At 41.2% G+C, this 20,811-nt stretch overlaps 1 long non-coding RNA gene across 8 annotated transcripts in view; it reads left to right on the top strand.

The window, feature by feature from the left end:
* The window catches only part of LOC114017412 (uncharacterized), a 33,580-nt gene that overhangs the window by 4,597 nt on the left and 8,172 nt on the right, over positions 1-20,811 (top strand). For 4 of the 8 annotated variants that reach the window (XR_008730804.1, XR_008730803.1, XR_008730807.1 and 1 more), the window contains 2 exons: positions 9,407-9,547; positions 11,238-15,953. This is a non-coding gene — a long non-coding RNA (uncharacterized LOC114017412). Of the gene's footprint in view, positions 1-2; positions 9,548-11,237; positions 16,933-16,974; positions 18,937-20,811 lie in introns of those variants that run through there. The other 4 variants (XR_008730806.1, XR_008730810.1, XR_008730808.1 and 1 more) reach the window with 4 other exon arrangements.

Below are 20,811 nucleotides of genomic sequence, written 5' to 3'. Positions count from 1 at the left end.
GCTTGTCACTCAAGAAGCAATGCTACTTGGAACAGTGCATAACAGATCAAACAGAACTTAAAATAAAAAATTAAGAAACAAGATAGCAGTGCTCCATGACCTTTGTATTTGAGACAGGCACTGCACATCAAGGTTTGCCACTCTGTGGCACCCACATGGTATTTGTGTCTTCTGGAACAGAAGATGAAAGATACAAATGCTGCTGAGTCCTCACTGCCCTGGGGTGATATTGCATTACCTATACCTCATGAATTTCTTTCCAGGTAGCCTGCTTGCACAAGCACAAAAGCATGCTAGCAGGCACCTTGCCCGTGCTGGAGAGACAATACTGAAAGGAGGAGCGTGAGGCATGAGCTGCATGGCAGTGCTTCCAGTCCTCCGCAGCAAATAAGGGAGAGGCTCTCACAGCTCTGGTTCTTGAACTTGTCCCCAAGTTCATTGTCAGTGATATGCTTCTTCCCCTTTATGAAAGTCACTCTTGTTTACAGCTTGTCCTTGAACTGAGGGGTTCTTTTTAAGGGGAGTGGAAAGAAGGGAACTGGTTTCTTATTCTGGTGAGGAGTAGTGTCATTGGCTGCGGTGTCTCTCTCCATCATTTTCCCATCTCTGTCTTTCCATCACAGGATGATTCTAGCTAACATGAGTAGAAAGTCCCTGCCTGCTTCCACTAACATCTGTCTGCTAATATCCTTCAGGCTGTGAACCCCCAGGACAGGGCTTGTCCACCCCAGAGGATCTGGAAAGTGCTTTGAATATCATAGGCACTGGTAGTCTAGAAATAGTTTGGTGAGAAATGAAGAAGGCCAGAACAGGTAGAGACACTGGGAAGCATATAAAGCAAAAGTGAGGAAGCAAGGGTGGGAGTTGTTCCCAGTGCTGGTACAACAGGCAAATGAAGTAGGCTAAGCTAGTTATTAATAATTCTAGTTCAGAAAACAGAAGTTCTTAAATGTGGGAACAGTGAGGACCTGTAACAGACTTAAAGCTAGAGTATTGGTGGGACATAAACAGCTTAAAAGATAAAGATTGGTATACAAGGGACCAAAGTCACCAGGAATGTCTTGCCTATTCATCTATTCTTAGAAGCAGGAATGCAGAAATGCTAAATGCAAGATATAAAATGAAAGAGGAGAGAGAGGAGGAATGAATGAGTAGATTAATTTGCACTGGAGGGAAAACTTTCAATGAAGTATTTGAAATAAGAGCAAGTAAAGCATTTATTAAAATTTGCTTAGGTTTCAAACACTCATTTTACACCATTACAAAAACACTGAATATGGAGAAACATTTGGGCAACAGCTCATATGCACATAGTGACAGAAATTTACACTGAAAATGCTTCAATTGATTGGGTGCCAGAAGAGTTAAAAAATCTATCAAATGTTCTGCAGAAACATTTAAAGCTAGTAAATAACTTAGCAAGCTGAATACACTAGGATAAGCCAAAGCTAAAAGTTCATTCTTTCAAGGCAAGATAGAGAATGAATAGTTTCCTCCAGTAAGGGAAGGTTCAGCTTATCATAAGCACTAGGGAGCAACAGTGATAAGTCATGCAGTGGTCTGTGCAAACCAACAGATTCAGAAATGACAATTGTGCAAATGAAGTGATTGTCATCAAAACCGCCAAATTCTTTCTGGCAGCATCTGCTGTGAGAGGGTAGAGAGAGGTCATGTATGACAAAGTCATCAAGATACATCAGAGTCCCTGGGATTCCAGCCAGGGTGAAGGCAATTTTTTGATAGCATCTAGAGGCTGAATCCAACTCAAAAGGACATTCATTTATAATGCAAACATCCTTTATGAAAGTCAGGTTGGTTTATTTATAAATACCTAGAGCCATACTGCATCCACAGTAACCTAGCTGTGCTGTGAACCTACCATTCATATTCAAATCAAACCATCAATGCATGCACAAGGAATTCTGTCATTGCATTTTATTTTCTTAAAGACTTGCCAGGATGTTACATGTACTTCTGTCATATTGTCTGCCTTCTATAGAGAAATATACATTCACTAGAAATCCTTGTTACAGTGACTAAGCCTATGAGAGCAAGGAATGTCGGGAAGCCAGAAAAAAGACCACTAATTGCTAACAACAATTATTTTTTCAAGTTGTCCATATCGTATAGCAGATAACAGAGAAACTTCACTGCAACAGCAAATCAAAGTGGGTATGTTAAGATTTCTAACAAAGCCGAGACAAGAGATATTCTAATGTTATTGTATTACTGCCATAACTATAGCAAGGGTGGGGTAAGAGAGGCACCAACAGAAGAAAATAAGTCCAAGTCCCCAAAATGATGGCTGCTGCAGGTGGAGGCAGCGTGAGGGTGAGCAGGAGGTAGCTACAAATGAAAACAAGCACAGCAGGAGACAGAGGAACAGGAGCTGCCCCAAAATATCCTGCTACCATTCTGCAAGGTATATAGTATTACACAACAATAAATTCAGTGCTTTAATGTACAAGTGAAAAGCCTACATCAGTAAGCTGCTCCAGTATAGACCAGGCCGGGTATTTTACTGTGGACAACTGTGAAAGCAGCTTTTTCCATTTAGGTAAAGTTGATCTGGACTCATCTGCTCTTCAACCATTAAACATACAGCAAAGGGTAGTAGTGTATCAGCTTGAAAAAATATTTAAGCTAAATAATATTACTTTCATGTAGAGTATAGTATCATGGTGTTATCAAAAGGCATAACTGGAGATGAGGATTGCAGGTGGTATGCTGCTGGTCACTTAGGCCCACAGAAAGGGATTTGCCTCATATGACTTCAGTCATCTGTGAAATGGGTGATTAATCTAAGTCAGTCACCCGCCCTCCTTGATGAGGCAGTGGAGAGAGATGCGTAGCCATCTCCCCATACCCACGTATGCTCTGGCTGCCCAGGCTCAGCATGCCAGCTTGCACCTCTGCCAAGTAGGAAACTTTCATGGTCTCTCCAACTTCAGAAATGATGTGAGTGATGGGCAGGTGTGGTCCCACCAGTGGGCTCCAACTTGCGCGAGTGGCTGAGACAGACACAATTTCACGTGTCTCAGTGAGAAAGAAGCCTGCTTTCGGATACAGTGGCCTGTGCTCCAGAAGCAGAGAGCTCGCCGTTTGCTGCATTCCCACCATTCACATCTGCACCAACCCTCCATAAGGCAGTAGGGGAGATAGGACCGAGATGGTGGGTGAAGGCCCCACAGCTCTGCCAGACCCGAGCTGCTGGGGGTTATGTGCCAAAAGGAAAGGTCTCAAAGCTGACCCCTAAATCTTAAGCTGAGAATGCAAGACTGGCTGTTAAAAGGGATAAAAAAGATTTGTTTCCACTTGTAAATGCAGCATCAGTCCAACAACAATCACTGAAAGATGGTAAATATTGATTCTGAAAGCAACATTTATACACAGGCACTGTGTTTATACCAAGACCTCTGTTTAGAACAATAAATTAGTTACTCTGCGTTCATGTGTGCTAAGGGTTATTTGGCCAAAAGAAATATATCATAGGTGACAATTCTTTACCTAGCAAGCATTTTGTATAGAAAATATATCTAGTGTATAATTTGCAAAATGTAGAAGAATATTTAAGGATTGGCTTTCCCTTCCTTGGCAGATACACAGTCTTTTCACATTATATAAGTTACATCAGGTTCTATAAGAGACATTAAACCTTAATTAATGCTATATTTTAAAACATTTTACTCCCTTTTAACAATATAAAATAGAATCATAGAATCATTTAGGGTGGAATAGACCTTTAAAATCATCAGGCCCAACCATTAACCCAGGACTGCAGAGTCCAACACTAAACCATGTCCCTAAGCACCACATCTATGTGTTTTTTAAACATCTCCAGGGATGGTGATTCCACCACTTTCCCTGGGCAGCCTGTTCCAATGCTTGACCACCCTTTCAGTGAACAAATTTGTCCCAATATCCGATCTAAACCTCCCCTGGCACAACTTGAGGCTGTTTCCTCTTGTCCTGTCACTTGTTACCTGGGAGAAGAGACCGACCCCCACCTGCCCACAGCCTCCTCTCAGGCAGCTGTAGGGAGCGATAAGGTCCCCCTGAGCCTCCTTTGCTCCAGGCTAAACACCCCCAGTTCCCTCAGCTGCTCCTTGCAGGACATGTGCTCCAGACCCTTCACCAGCTCCGTTTCCCTTCCCTGGACATGCTCCAGCACTTCTACATCCCTCTTGAAATAAATTTGGTGCTGATGAAAGCCTGCACAACATTTTGATAATGCAGAAAAAGAAATGTGTTAAGCAATAAAGAAATGTTTTTCACCTTTTAGTTTTCATATATTTCCGTATTACATTTGTGATGGACATGTTGCTTAGAATATTTTTAGGCAGAACTTTGTGTTTAAATAACTTCATCTCTCTCCCCACTTCAAAGCATTTAAAAATATTTTTCAATCACTGAGCTCATTCAGTAACCTCAGTGTGTTGTAATTATTCTTCCAGTCTAAGCGCAATTAAGATAATAATTCTCAAGTCTGAGTAACTCTTTACAGCATATTTTAACAAATACTTTATAGAGTTATGAAATAATTCATAGATAACAACTTTCATGAAGTACTTGCTGACATTTTAATGCCAGCTTGTCACTATGGACAGGACATGCCTCTCAGCGCAATTGGGACACTGCCCAGGTGATTTATAATTGGGCCCTGGTTCCTCCTGCTGGGATTGTCATATGATGTCCATGAAAAGGACAGTGACACATATCATTCTACAGTAACTGCCACAGAAGCTGCATTTAGTGACATCTGCACCTATAGCCCTCCAGGTGAGGATTTTGAGTGCATGTGGGCTTAGAACAAGGAAAGAGCCAGAGAACTGATGGTGTAGGGGATGTTTTGTATCATCAGGGAAGTGCATTTAGTAAGGGCCTTGAAAGGCAACTAATACCATTACGGAAAAAAAAAAAGAAAATTAATTATTAGGTACCGATCGTGGAACCTGCTGACTAAGCTGTTTGTTTTAATCAGTGCCTTTTGTTTCTTTCCACCCTGACTGCTAGATTCATCCTGCAGAGCAGAGGCCAGGATGCCAGCTCATGGCTGTCTCGCTGCATGGCTGGCAGGAGGTGCTGATACCGAGCTGAAACCAGCTTGCACCCTGCTTTTGGAAACCAGATGCATGGATGTAATTATGCTAATCAGTGGAGTTATGCCCCTCCCACTTTTCCCATCACTTGCAGCTGCAGTTCTTTTATTGTAATTGAAGTAGTATTATGTCACACTGGTTTTAATTTTCCATAATACCCCCCACAGTTGGTGTGTGTCTTCATAACTCAGGGCCCATTTTATAGATGACTCACGTAATGGTCAAAGTTATTAATTTATTACAAGACTGCCTCCAATCCCAATTTTTAAAGTGTTCCTGCATTGCTCACAGACTTAAAATCTGGAGCCACTCACATTACTTACTAGTCAAGAAAAATAATTGGAAGCGGTAGTGTAACTATTGTTTTATAGAGCCCCGGGCCATGGCATTGCATGCTGGAGAGTCAGTGGCGCCTCTTGTCCCATCTGGGTGGCTCAGGGCTTCCAGCCTTCGTCTGGGCCAGGAAGCACCTTTCCTCATGAGCAGTCCCACAGGCTGCGATGGGGTGACTCGGAGGTACGCCTCCGTGCCACATGAGTCAGGACACCAGAATGTGCCCCTTCGGTACTAATTAAAGCCCGCTTCACACACAGGAATATACTTCCAATTACCATAGTAGCCCTGGAATGCATTGTGGGATGTGGAGAAGAGCAGAAGCTATTGCAGAAAAAAAAGTAATTGGAGCGTTTAAATGACAAGGCCCTCGTGATTAGTCTGTGTCATATGAATTATCCCACAATAACCCAGCTCCAGGTTCCAAAATGGATGCTCATATGAAGGTTTTTCCTTCCTGGACTTCCAAGAACCGGGCTTCTCAGCCGTCAAAAAATCTGAGGAGATCAGGCTTTTTTTGTTTCCTTGCTCCTGAGCTTCCCATATCACTGCATGGTGAAGAGCCAGAGTTATTGCCTGTTCAAAGATATTGAGGAAGAATTTGTAAAGGACAAATAAATATGTCATTGAGAATGCTGTCCTGGAAACAAATCCAGAAATCTCCTTCCATGGGAAATCTCAAAGTTTAGGTTTTTGTTTTGGAATGACTGCTTATTTTGGAATTTCACTTGGAATAGAGATTCAAAGAATCTGCCAATTCAAGTCTCAGTCCTGATTCTGTTGTTGCTCATCTGTAAAATTAATAACTTCACATCCTTTTTATTAATTTATAGAAGTTTATCATCAATTTATCATTACCCTTCCTCATCCTTCCTCAAGTACTATCCAAAGCACTCTTCAGGAGAGAAATAAGGAGGAGACAGTCTATCTGAAAGACTGCGCTGAAGCTCGGAATGTTTATTTTTCTACAGAGAGCTAGTTATTTTGCTTTTTATCCTACTTTGCTTAGGAAAATACTGTAACAAGTCCTCCCACCATTTTGCACCTCAAAGCTGTGAATTCTAATACCATAGATCTACTTCAACAAGAAAGCCTGTGCCATCAGGTGGTCCCCAGTGTGCCCAGGACATGTGCAAGCAATAATCACATCAGACTCCATTTTCTGCAGGTACCTACCTACACTGACTTCAGATGCACTTAAATTCTGTTTGTCTTGCAGTGGTTTTGCTATGATTACTTATATAAAGCTGTGATTGCACATGGTGTCCACAGTCTGGTCTGTGCCAGCAAAACAAAGGGTCTCAACCCCAAAGAACATTTTGAGTTTAGCCATAAAAGCGAGCACAAAAAAGTTTAATGTGTAGCCAACTAGCAAAAGGGTGTTGACACTTACAGTTCATATTCTTTTTGCTAAATTGTTTACTTTTACAAGTATTTAAACAAGCACATTGTGACAGGTACACAACAACTATTGAGTAGCTTTGTGTTTCTGATACTGTCATCATGTAAAAACGATGAATATAGAAAATGCCGTTCCCTCCAACAGCAAACAAGGAGCATTTTGAGTAAGCTCCTACAGAAAGCCCTGCTCTCCCTCTTTTGGCTTCTTGGTAAAGAGTTCTCCCAGAGACTCCATCAGCCTTCCTCTTCCAAGTCTTCTCAGAGCAGACTCGAAGAAACAGAACAAATCTCACTGCTGTAGCAGCCCCGGTTCCACTTTTGGACCCAAAGTATAAACAAGCAGCACCAGAATGTCGTCAGAAAGTATCTGGGAAGCTAGGATGGCCCAGTGTTGAGCCTTGGTAAAACACATTGAACTGAGAGGTCACAACTGATGGGCTGAATGAGACCAGCCCATGAGCCCAGAGCAAGACAGAAGCACGTTTTGCCCCATCTGCAGCCCACCTACTTGAATGGATCTAGAAAGAAAAAAACATATATATCTTGTACTGCTCCAACAGAGTCTTCTCTTTTAGTTATTTTGACACTACATTTGCTTTGCTTTACCTTGTCCTGTGATTTCTATCACACTGAAGAAATTCATACTTGGAATAAACGACTGTATCACTGGGACTTTTTGGAAAAGGAAAGGATTGAGGCAGCCAGCAGAGGAGGTCTAATATTTTTGGCAGACAGAAAAATGCAGGAGTTAGCACAGCTTATTAACATCTTCAGGTACTTCACTATTCCTATTCAGGAAAGGGCACGCTTTATTTCTTCCTCCCTGTTTTTGCTTGTTATTCAGTAAAACATTCTTGTAATTAACAAAAGAGGTCCTCAGCATATGCTTGACTAAGCGTACACATAAATCCCTTCATCTCATATGTAAAAACTTTCGAAACAGACATGGACTTTTCTTACACAGGTCTGTGAGAGGAAGGAAAAGTCACTGTAATTCTGTACATGAAATGTAGTTTGTCTGAAAATACAACCTGGAGTACTGATAAGTTGCTGTCCTCAAAAGGAGCTCAAATTTTCTCCACTGTGTTTTTCACACTCTGTTCCTTTTAGAGTCAAATCCCAGTGTCTTCTCTACACTACTGAAGTGTAAATGTTTAACTTGGCAGTATATATGAGTGATAAACAATCAGCTTTGTAATTTAGTTGGTAATAAAAGATGACAATTGAGCCTTTCACTTTTGCTAATTTCCTTTGGGGGGGGTGGTCAACTGCTAAGTGCGAGCATTCATTCTAGGTATGCAAAAAGAATCCAAACCTTTACTGAAAGAGAGTGTGTTATTTTTCTGGTTGAAGATTAACTCAGTCATAAGCTCTTTTTTCCCCTGAGAGTAATAGCTTTCAGATTTTTGAAAAAGTGCAAAATAAAGCTCAGCAGCTATTCTTCTGTATGAACACCTGCTTTACTTTTCCTGAAGCTAAAGATTATTTTGCGCTGTAATAAGTATTCTTTGTCATGATAGCTGTATGTATATAGCATTTAGATAATTTTGATTGTCATTTTGATTTGATTACTTAAAATTTGAGTTGTCTTTTTCATTGCATGCTTTCCTTTCTCACAGATATGTTTGGTAAATATATAAACATGCTGTAGTTAAACTGAAAAGCAGGCTATTGCTTCATAATTCTGCATATATAAAAATAACGTGCATGGCCTGCTGTATGGCTTGGCTGGTGCTTACATTCAGAAAAAGGCAGTACACAGAGAAACACGTGATGTACATGCAGATACAACGCAGACATTACTTTTCAGCTTGTTAGGAAGGAAAGGAATGAGCATCAGGACATTTCTATGCAGATCACCCAATCCCTCTGTGTTTCTCTGTCCCTCTCACTAACGTGGAATGAAACACACTTACATTCATCTCAGGCTGATGTCACATTTACTCTCCAGTTAATATGTGCAAAGCACAATAAAATAGAATATGCTAGAGTAGGAAAAAGTAGAGTAGGAAACTGTAGAATATTCTTATTTATTCATTGCCACATCTGTGGCAGCCTTTTTGAGAACTATTTATCGAATTATGCCTTTATAATTAAATAGTTATTATATTACAATGGCATAGACCTGCATGCTTTGTTTTGTTATATTTTTGTAGAAATGTGAAAAGATTATGTCTTCTATTATTATTATTTTCTTCTCCACTGGTGTTAATGTTAATGGTTCTCTTATGCTATTGCTCTCTCTCATCTCCATGTACTCAGTAAAACTAATGTATAAATGCACAGCTCTGGAAATTAATACTGATAACTAAGACCCCATAAAAGTACTTCTCAGGCAAGACTGTAAGGAGCACAGTAATAGGTTAATTTAGTGAACTCCTGAGGAATTTCCCAGATACTATTATTAAGATGCTATTATATTTTTAAGCTAGCTAAAATTCACTTGTGTGCTTTTACTGCTGTTGTTTTTTTATTTTTTTTATGAGACACTTAATCTATCAGACCTATAGAAGCGAGAAACGAAAGCTTTAGAAGAGGTTAACATCTGAGAATGAACAACCTAACTATTACAGAAACACAACACATATTATCTGTTCCTGAAAACCTGCCCAGTTGACCAGTCTGCTGAAAAACATGTGAAAATGTAAGAGGGAGTGACTGTCAGCATCCCCAGGACACAGAATAACAGCAATAATATAAGAGTCTGCTTTGAGGTAAGGCATTGTGTTTGGAAGATGATTCCTGGTTTAACTTTGAGAGTAGAGACTGGGTGTAGAGCCTATTGTTATGAGCAGTTCTCTCCTTTTTATCCTTTACAGAGAATGTTCTCTATCACCGCCAGTTTCATAAATGGAGGGCTGATAGGAATGACTGGAGAAAATGGCCAAGATGTAGTGATTTAACAGATTTTATATAAAAAATAGCATGGCGTTTAAGATCTCTAGCTTTTGGCAGTTAGTAAAAGTGCAAGGTGATTATAACTCTGTTACAGCAGAGGTCTTTCCTTCTCAGTACTCCCAGGTTACCATTCAGCACTTTCACATACCTGCAGCACTGCACAAATTACCATCCTTCACTAGGAAATCCCTTTCATTTGCATCAAATTAGGTCATTGCCCAGTTGCTTTTCCCACAAGCACAGGAAAATGCATAGGTGCTTAGAAAAAGAGAGAAAGGACGCTTCCCATTTCCCAAAGAAGCAGAGATGGGCAAATAAAACATCTGAGAAATGACACTAAGTGTAAAACAATCCTGCTCTTCTACTTTTATCATGTTTTTTTTATTCCCACTGATCTGCACTGCTGTTCAAATGATAATCCTGCTCAATATCACCATAGAACCAATGGAAGACAACAAAACAGACACAGCTGCATAGTGAAAATGACAGGCAGAGCAAATTAAACATAATTAAAGCACAGCGTAGCCTCACAAAGTTGGCTTTGTACATTAATACTGGCAGAAGAGTGGCTACGGCAGAGGCTGCTTGCAGCCCTCAGCCACCAGCCTGCACCAGCTGACTCCACCACCCAAAGGAGCCCTGGATCTCAAGGTGGTGTCGGAGGCAGGAACATAGGGCTCCCAAATCATATCTAGCCCCTAATCTTGCCAGAGGGCTTTACAAACATGAAGCTAACCTCACGGCAGCGTGGGAAGGTAGCGTGGGAAGGTAGGTGTTACCTCCTTCTGCTCAAAGTCAAATGACTTGTGTAGCCACACGTGGAGTCACCAGGGAGAGAATACAGAAAGAGCTGATTTTTTTGCATTATCCTAATTGCTTTCTGTTGAAACCATCCCTAACTGCAGACCACATTTCTTTCCTCAAAAATTGAATGGCAAAATTTGCCCTGAATGCTGTGAATGCCAGACAGTGCCTTAAATGCAGCCCCTTCGGTCCAACACTGAGGAACATCTAGGATTTAAGGATGATTTTATTGCCAGTCAGGGCCTGTTGCCTGCTATGGCTTCAACTAGGCTTTCCATCTTAGATTGTAAAACTGTATTCATGTGACTATCCAAAACTGGCAGTGGCACAAGCTAGTTTTACAAATCAGAAAAAAACTATTTTCCAGCTGTATTTGCCAAGCAGTGAAGAAAGTCCACCGGCTACGAAATGGCTACTTATGTAACAAGCCTCAGTTAACTGGGGCTGGGTGGACATATTATTATTTTTAAATATTTAATTCATGTTTATAAGAACCTCCCACAGGTTCTTAATGCTCCATGTTGCACTTGAGTTGCCCTTTGTAGATCAGACTCTGAGAGATCAAGCCTTGTACTTGTTTTGGAGAGGGGAAGACGCTGAAATGTAAAAAAACCTGTATCACAATTTCTTACACTTTTAATGTAGCTCCTGTTTTACAAGTGCTTTCCTTGAGCTGTTAAACAGCAGCTGTTTTTTTCACAGGTACCACAGCAGAAAAGGGACTTGTAAATGGATTACAGGAAGATGACATGAACTCAGGGGGCTGCTTCTGTGCAGAAGAGGATGCCACAGAGGAACATGTCATGGAGAGAAAGAAGAGAATAAGATATCATCACAGATATCACAGATAAAAGGCCTGCAAGAAATGTAACCTATTGGCATTAAATCTTAATCTTCCTGACAGGTGTTTGCCTAATAAGACATGAAGATTTGTTGATTTTCAGTTCAGTTTAAAGCTGGCGAGGTCTTCTTAACACAAAACGTAGAACTTGCTTGAATGAATACATTCCCTAGCCCAGTACCTGTAGCTGAAGCAGCAAATATCTCCTAGAAAAGTCTTTCATTTGGATTTTGAAGTTACTTGTGAAGGAGAAGCAATCTTTGGCAAGTTGTCCAGGGGTTATTTTCCTTCCCACTTAAGACAGTTTAAAAGATATATCAGGACAACTCTGGGAAGCTTGTGTTATCCTTTAAAGTTGTTTTCACACTGTGTCCTCCTTCTGGCTTGTTACTTAAATGGCATTTTCATAAACATTGCATTTCTCTTTGCGTATTCTCAGCCTGTAAAGACCTGAGCTGAGTAAACTATGCAACTGTCACAAATGACAGGACTGCAGCTGAAGACAGCAGCAATAACATCAGGCTCTGCACACAAAGTCCTATTTTAAATTTTTTGCTTTGTTGAGAAGGGAGGGGGTTCCTATGGCCATAATGAAGTGGTGGCTGGCTGCATGCTACAAATCATTTCTCAAGCAAATTTTACCCAAGGTTGTGCTTAAGGTTTTCTTACAGCCTTGCATGGAAGAAGTCAAGTCAGCCACACAGGGACAATAGTTCATTAAAAAATTTATACATATATATACATATAGATAGATAGATATGATATGATATGTCATCTTTATGACCAAAAGGATAAAAAACCCCTTTCTCCAGAGAAACAGGCATATGAAAATAATATACTGCGATTTGTACAACAGAGCTCTAATCCATCTGTCCTGGTTTCAGCTGGGATGGAGTTAATTATATTCTTAGGAGCAGCTCGGTGCTGTGTTTTGGCTTTGATGTGAGACTTCTCAGCTCCTCAGGCCCTGTTAGTGAGAGGGCTGGAGGGGCACAAGGAATTGGGAGCCAATTTTGCTCTCCTGCAGCTGGGGAGCAGGCTTAGAGCTGAGGTTCTCGGCACCTGCTGCACAGAAACCCCCGAGCCCGGCCCCGTGCACACCTACAGTGCACACCTATAGCTAGCTGCTAGCTATGGGAGGTTCCCAGCCTCCACAGGCACACAGCCAGGGCAGCTGACCCGAACTAGCCAAAGAGGTGTTCCGTACCATGGGAGGCCATACCTGGTATGTATACCTGGGGGGCTGGCTGGGGCAGACAGATCATTTCTGGGAGGATTAGCTGGGCACCGGTCATTGTTATTCTTCTACTTTCATTTTTATTCTGTTTCAATTATTATATTGTTCTTATCTCATCCCTTGAGTTTTACATTCCTTTCTAACACCCCTCCCCATCCCTCAGGGTGAGGGGGGAGTGAGCAAGCGAGTGAGCGCTATGTGGTACTTAATTACCAGCCGGGGTTAAACCATTTAAGCCAGAATCTACAGGAATCCATGGGAACCTCCCATAGCTAGCAGCTAGCTATAGGTGTGCACTATAGGTGTGCACTATAGGTGTGCACGGGGCCGGGCTCAGGGGTTTCTGTGCAGCAGGTGATGAGAACCTCAGCTCTAAGCCTGCTCCCCAGCTGCAGGAGAGCAAAATTTCTGTAGTTTACTACAGCACAGAAGTGAGGTGTTCATGTCTCTGAAGTCCTGCAACAAGCTTCCCAAGATCTTATTATGGCACTCAAGAAACAGTGGGAAACAATACTCCAAAATAATGTTTAATTTCATCATTGAATCTTTCTGCAATGAGGATTCAGTCATTCATTATTAACTAAAAAAATAGATTAAAATGTGTCCACCACTGAAATCAAAACAAAGCCTTTAAGCTAATCTCAGTAATAAACAGTCCAGTGGTTTCTTTCAGGTCTGAAAATTTATGTGCTGTAGTAAAAAAAATTATTTAAAAAGTTAATTAGCTCAGTACGGTTAATTGATGTATTCTGCAGTGTCCTTAGAATTTAAATTCTGTAATTTTAAGTCATAAATTAAATAAAATTAAGAAACATATTTTAATTCTTAATCCCATTAAACATCCACTGTATTTTAAGCATGAGGGAGCCTGAAATTCACAGTAGACATTTAATGAATAATCGGATTTGGAGATACAATTTGTCATAGCCACAGAAAGAACTTGGTAAAAACTAAGCCTGACAAGTTAACTAAATGAGTCTGGATATATTGGATGGCAATAATACTTGACGGCATTTATGTATTGGTTTTTCTGTTTAAAATTTATTTTGGCATATAGAAAAAAACATAAGGGACAAATAAGAAAGTCTATAGTGTATAGAATTACCTTGACAAAAATGTTATTTCAATATTTAGTACCTACTGGATGCAATTCTTCATGCTTTTTATACAAAATTTCCTTCTCAGAAAACTCAGCCAATACTTAAAAGCCTATTTGCATAAATGGCTTGGCCTTACAAGCCTTTAACCTGATGAGTCATTCCAGATCATGCTAAAGCTTACTCATGAGGAGGAATGTAATTTTTGAATCCTTAGCTTCTGACCTCACAAAGTATGATGCAAACTTTACTACCACGAGTGCGAAAACGAAGTGCAGTATCAGGGTGCTGGAATCCCTTGCTTGAAGAGACAGAGGTCTTGTGCTCCTTCATGGGTAGCTCCTCACTGGCTACCACTTCCATCCATGTGAAAAGCTGCTGAAGTGGAGCAAGTGCTTGCCAGACCCAGCCATAAAGTGCGCTATCTCCTAAAGGGCCTCCCGTGGCAGCATGAGGAGTCTTCTCCAAACTGACTATGTAGCTCCAAACTTTCATTATTTTTTTTTTGCAGAAGGTTAGCATTGCAGCTGACTGCCTTCCAGAAGCTGAAATCCATGCTTTCACAAAGATCATGAGATGTTTATGTCTCTCTCTCCCTGCCTCACTCCGTACAGATGGACAGATACACATGGACGCACCCATCCATACCATATATACATATACCTATGGGTGTATGGGTGTATGCATGCGTATGTATATACACATTAAAGGTGGGTTTGTTTGCTTTCTCTTTTTTCCGGCTTCAGGAAGCCTGCAGCTTCAAATACTTCCATGATGGTTGCCAAGTCATCCTTTGACAGGAGAGGAAGGGAAAGAGGGGAGAATATCATAGAATCCCATGACTCAGGAAGCTGGGACTCAAGATAAAATCTTGTCACTCATAAAGAACTTGTGAACATTGGCAGCGACTGAACCAAGCCCACAGCACAAGTTACCAATGCTTACATGGGTTTCCATTTTGAACTTTTGTATTTTGAGGTAAATTTTTGCTACTATGAAAGAGCAGCTAATAGGAAACTTCATCTTTCTATAACATTATAGAAACTGTCACCATTTAAGTATTACTGAACTTTCAGACTAATAATTGACTACCCATTACTTCACTAAAAATAGTATTTTGGTGTGATTGCCAGTAAAGATTTGTCCCCTGGCTGGTGGTTTGTTACCTTACAGCAAAAGGTATGTTTTCTAGGAGTTGTCCCAAGTCAATCTACAGAGTGCCAGGTCTTTAGTAGAACCACGCAGCCACAAAACCTCCCTGCAGCTGTTGCCTTTGCAGTAGACCCTGTCCAGATCCTCCCTCCCAGCATGAAGAATGCAACAGAAGATACATTGCAGCCTCAGATGCTCTATTCTATAGGTAATTTTTCTGCTGGAATCAAAGCTGACAGTGAACTCCAATTCCTTTTCATGCTCTTTCCTTCTAATAGCTCCCTGACTGCAGATGAGGGCTTTTCCTACTGTTCTGGAGGAGAGACTGTGGTGCTGGGGAGATGAGTGGTACTTTCTCCGCTCACACATAATGCTCCCAAGGCAAAGCATTTACCCCTGTTCTTCCGCCGTGTAAAAACTAGGGGCTGCATTTGTAAATAAAGCAAGCGCTGAGCCTGGAATGGGAGGTTCAACATCCTGCTGGAAAGTCAGCAGTTTTAGTCATGGTGTAAAATCTCCCGTGACAGCATTCCTTTCTGAAACCTGATCCGGGAGAGAACAGTTTACAGAGCTGAAGAGATGCCAGGCAATGATCTACGGCCCTGGCCTTCCTGAAATGTATTCCTCCCCAGCATCTGTAAGCTGTCAAGTCATCCGTGTAGTCCTCATGCATGTGTAATACATCCTTGAGCCATGACTTTTCTGTGGTTCAAAGCCATGTTTTCATGTGGCTCTGAGCGCTTTAACTATGCGCAATGTTGGGATACAGGTCCAAACAAAATAATTTTATATTGGCTTCCTTGTTTTTCCTTATGTTCTGCTTGGCTGAGTGAACAGAAACGTTTGGGAACCACCCCCAACAAACTTTTTGTAAGCTGAAAGTCTGAGTTCTACACCTAAACCCAGGCAATCCCATGACTATGAGTGTAATGAGGACGAAACATCTGAAGGATGTCTTCAGCAGTTTCCGGGAAGTTTGGAACTGCCAGAAGAATTGCAAAATTTTAAAAAAACGGGGTACTCTTTCTGTTCAAACCTGTTATTACATACAGTAAAATTGTTTTTAGCTAAATAAATCTAGAAACCTTTAATGATTTGGGAAACCTCCAGGTTTCTTCCAGGTTTTGGAACCAGAGGTGGGGGAACGAGGGAGAGAAGACTCCTCTGTGGAAACTTGGGCATTTGGACTTGTACCAGCATTAATCTGATTCCCAAAGGAATTGTAGCCTAAATCATGAACGAACTAAAGTAAATGAAGTAATTTTCATAGGAGATTCCAATGTAGAAATGGTCAGTTTTGTAGAATTTGGGATGGATGTACTACATTTAGGACTTTTAGCCAACCTCTGGAATTAATGCGCACTTTTTCCACTTGAGCTGTTATGCCACAAATTCAATCTCACCGTTGCAATCACAAATTGCACAGAGAGCAAAGGAGCGCTCAGAAACAGAAGGCAGCTTTTCTGCATGGGATTTGGCTGGCTGCATGTAGGAAAGGCGTTAACTGTCTCCAGGTGCCTTATTTCCCGGGTAAAGTTGGACAAAAATGTAATTACCCTTGTGACGTTATCAAATGTTTCAAAAGGATCTCTAAGGACGCTTATAATAGCATCCTGAAATGCCAGCTGAAGGCACTGCTGCTAGCAAGGAATATCTGTAGCTCATGGTTCCTTCTTTTATAATCTGGTTACCAAACCCAATACTGAAGCTGCTGTGGTTTCCCACAGTTGTTGATCCTAGGATCTAGATGCAAGGTTTACCTTTAATTACTGATATAATTATTTCCACCAATGTATGGGTTATGTTGTAGAATCCCATAAACTACATAATTGCCTACAGGTGGCATTCATGTCATTATCCATGTATATGTCCTGGTTTCAGCTGGGATGGAGTTAACTTTCTTCTTAGTAGCTGGTGCAGCGCTGTGTTTTGGCTCTGATCTGAGAACAATGTTGATAGCACACTGATGTTTTCAGTTGTTGCTGTACTAGCTGCTAAGAAGAAAGTTAACTCCATCCCAGCCAAAACCAGGACAGTATCATAGGCACAAATCACATACTCTTTACTAAAGTCTTTTGTACACTTCTGTCATTTCTGTACACTTCTCTCCAGAAATTCTCCTGGAAATACCCTTCAAGTTTTAAAGAGGTACAACTTCTATTTGCTGTTTTTTTTCTTGACTTCCCATGGAACCAGTGACTGTCTCATCTAAGAACAAGCCCAGTCCTTACCACCAACATACTTCCTGCTCCACATTAATTCTCTCATCTCCATCAAGCGTTGGGGGTGGCTTGTCAGAGAAAGGGTCATTCTGGGTTGCAATGATAATTCAGGGAATTTTCAGCACATGGTGATATTTGATTTTTTTTTTCCTGCTAAAACAGACAGTGAGAGGTCACCTTACATTCAAGGTTGCCCTACACTTTGGTAAATATGGTACTCTGCAAAAAAAGTAGCTAAAGCTGATTAAAGCTGCAGGCAGTTTTCTACTTGAAGAGCTATTTTCAGTTTGATTGGCATGTTGGCCTCCCAGGACAGATACCACTTGGTATTTACATTAGGATCTTCCCTTTCTGCTTCTGAGATTACCAAAAATTTGACATGTCTACAACATTCTCTGTAGTCTTTGACAATTATTTACTGGTAACAGGAAGGGATTTGGTGGCCTCTTGTATTTGCCTTGAATCTTTTCCAACTAAAGATTTCAGGCATCATGAAAACTTCAGCTGTATCTGCTTACTCAAAAGAAGCCCATGACCAAAAGCTGTACAGCACAAAAAGCAGTGGGACACTGGAGATATGGAAAATCATCAGAGGAAGACAAGCAGAAAGCATAACTTTGGGAACACCCAGAAAAAGTCGGTCTCCCAGTTGTAGGGTAGTACCCTTTCCTCCACTTCAAATAGTTGTATTTAAGTGATTTCTTCTCACATAGATGGTTTTGTTCTTCATTCCTGGCTTCGTATGTAACAAACTGAAGAACTGAAACATGCATATATCAATTCTTCAGCAACATGAAGAACTCAGCTGCTTATTGGTTTTATATAGTACTTACAGAAGTGTTTAGGAGCTGGAAGAATGAGTAAGTGGAGCAGTCTATGACTGATCTCTTCATCACTTAGAACTTAAGTGCCTTTATAGTTGGGTCTTTTTTTGCCTCTTATAACTTCCTGGGTTCCTCCTGTGTCAGAGACTTTTACTGATAAGAGAAAGTTTACAGTACATTAGGTAAGTGGAAGGCAGTCACATTACTAGGTATGACAGGATCTGAGCTGAAGGCTACCAATCTCCATCTCCTGCCTCTGCAAAAGGAAACCACCGGAGTCACGCCACAGAGATGAGAGGTGCAGCATCACAGTCCCAGAGGAACAGCAGATGGCTGGGAAGGTCTCAGATATCTTTGGCAATGGGGGATCAATAACTCTCACACTCAGAATGATGGGGAAAAAATTTAGAAAACTGGCCTTCCTTCAGCAAGAAGGAGACAGGCACAGATAGAGGGGTCTCGGCCAGGCACCCAGTACTTTTATTCATGAGCCCAGAACCCTGCGCAGTAAGCAATTTCCCCTTCAGGGGAAAAAAAAAGGCAGAGCCTTCTGCATAGAGCCTGTTAGACCACACTCACTGTTTAGAGCCATCTGATAGCCAGAGAGGAGAAAGAGTTCAAGTATCTGAACCCATCATAGCGAGGACTGTACAAGAGAACAACTAAGTTATCAGGTGATGGCACGTGCTACAATTGCTAGGTCACATAGAAAGAACATTCAGCAGCTCTTATTTTACCAGTATTACTAACTGTAGCTCCCCCACAGACCTAAATTAATGAAAAAGCTGTCTGATGCCTACAAATCTGAGATCACAAGCCACAGGACTCAGAAAGGACTTTTGCCCTAAATATCTGCGTTTTTATTACAGTGATAGATATACACCATAAATAAAATTAACTAAAATATTCATTTGCTTGATAATTAAAACAAATTTCCCTACCCATCAGTATGTTTCTCAAGGTATGAATAAATGTGGACTGATGTCAAGTGAGTCACAGAAATAATAAAATAATGCTGTTTATCTTTACATGTCAGCTGTTGTGCTATATGAAAGTCATTACAGGGCTTATAAATTTAAATGAGATTGTACTGCCACAGTAAGAAATTATTCTAGGTCTTTCTTTTCTGCGAAGAAGTAAAAAAGAAAAAAAAAGAGAAGAAAACCTCATTAAGTACAATTCTAATTTAATCTTCATAAGAACATCTATTTGACTAGAGACAAAGTCTTAATTAAATGCTTTATTGCAAAAGTATTGGTAACCCACCTGAATCAAGGCCTTAGCTCACCCTACTAATCTTTGACCATGCAGCAACCATAAACCAAATTGGCAGAAGTATGAGTCAATATTCTTTCACTCTGATAACAAGGACAAAGCAGTTGCTGTTCATTTACTGAGACAAGTAAAATATCACCTAAAAGCAGGACTCTGCAGGTCTAGCTCCCAGTTCAAGGGCCAGATTCAGGGTCAGAAGAGTCTTGCGAGCCTCTTGTTGTTGCCTTGACTTGACTTAAGCCTTCCTCTGCACAAAATCTGTGCATGGCTTTAACTTAACCATTACCTTTCTGGCGGCTCAGTTGCCTCTAGGTTGCAGTCCCCAGTCCCTGCTCTTTTGTAGATAGGTGAGAGAATAAGTAGTTTAAAATTACCAGGCCAGACAGCACCTCCTCCAAAAGATGGTGCTGTATTTTATTAATAACATGTTTTGCAGCTTTATACTGTAATTGCTGCCTCTGAGCCAGCAGCAGCAAAGGCAGGCAACGCTGCTCTCCACACTGGGCATGTTACTGCCTTTCCCTGGTAGCCTTTGATACTTTGCACCTGCAGCAGTAGGCTCAGAACAGAAAAAGTATTTCTTCTAAGAAGAAATTTGTTGGTCTTGAGTAGGAGGGCTTTCCAGTCATTGAGATAATACTCTCTGAGGGTAAAAGGAAAGCAGGAAAGCATCTTGACGGTACTTCTGGATGGCAAGGCCAAAGACTTTTGCCACAATTTTTAATATGTAGGCTGTGCGTCTTGCAAAGCAAAGTCTCATAACATTTCTCTTGCAGTGCAGGAAGGAAAAAAGCAGAAACTTGGCTCCTTGGAAATGCCGAATAAACAGCAAACCACAAAGCAGCAATAGGGCAACCTCCACAGAGGTGGTTATTTGCATTGAGGAAGATTTTGCTGGGGGTTTCCCTCTGCTTCTGGTCAGAAGATGGTTTAAGTGAGGCACAGCTTCATGGACTGAATTCAGAATGAGTAACAGAGGGAGTCTGCGTGCCCAGGGGGAGGCCATCAGAAAGTCTTGTATTAACATTTACTTTTAAAAGAGTTTGCACAAAGGCAACTCATATTTTGTTAGCTGAGGAAGATAATGCCATGGATAGGCTACCAACCGAGACAGAAAATCAGGGTGTTTTTTTAAAGGTATCAGCTGTGGATTCCCAGCCTCAGGGTGAGTCGTTTAGGCCAGATGCAGCATTTCAAGGAACCATTTCCAGTGACTAAAGAGTTGGAGGAGGCCCAAGTGCAATGCATTCACAGGCATCCCATGGTTCGGATAAAAGAAGCTGTTTCTTAAGGGGGCCCTGGGCCAGATGGTATTTGCAGATGATATAGAGACAAAGGCCAAGGGAGGTGGAGTTGCCCAAATGGAGGGAAGCCTCATCCAGGAAAGCAGGAGCTGCAGAGATGTTGGCACACAACAACCGGAGTGACATGTGTGAAGAGCTGTCCAGGCACTTGCTGCTCTCTGCAGAAATCAACCACTGAAAAGAGTTGTGATTTGGTGGAAATATGATCCACAAAAAATACTTTGGAGCTGAAGGGGAAGAAAACTGTCAGAATAACACTGCGAGCTACCAATGACTGCCTGATGCAGACACCAAAAGAAATTAATCTCCTTTTAAATTTGGTGG

Source organism: Falco cherrug, chromosome 2 (genome assembly GCF_023634085.1).
Source record: "Falco cherrug isolate bFalChe1 chromosome 2, bFalChe1.pri, whole genome shotgun sequence".
Taxonomy (NCBI): Eukaryota; Metazoa; Chordata; class Aves; order Falconiformes; family Falconidae; genus Falco; species Falco cherrug.
This window is presented reverse-complemented; position numbering and strand designations above follow the sequence as displayed.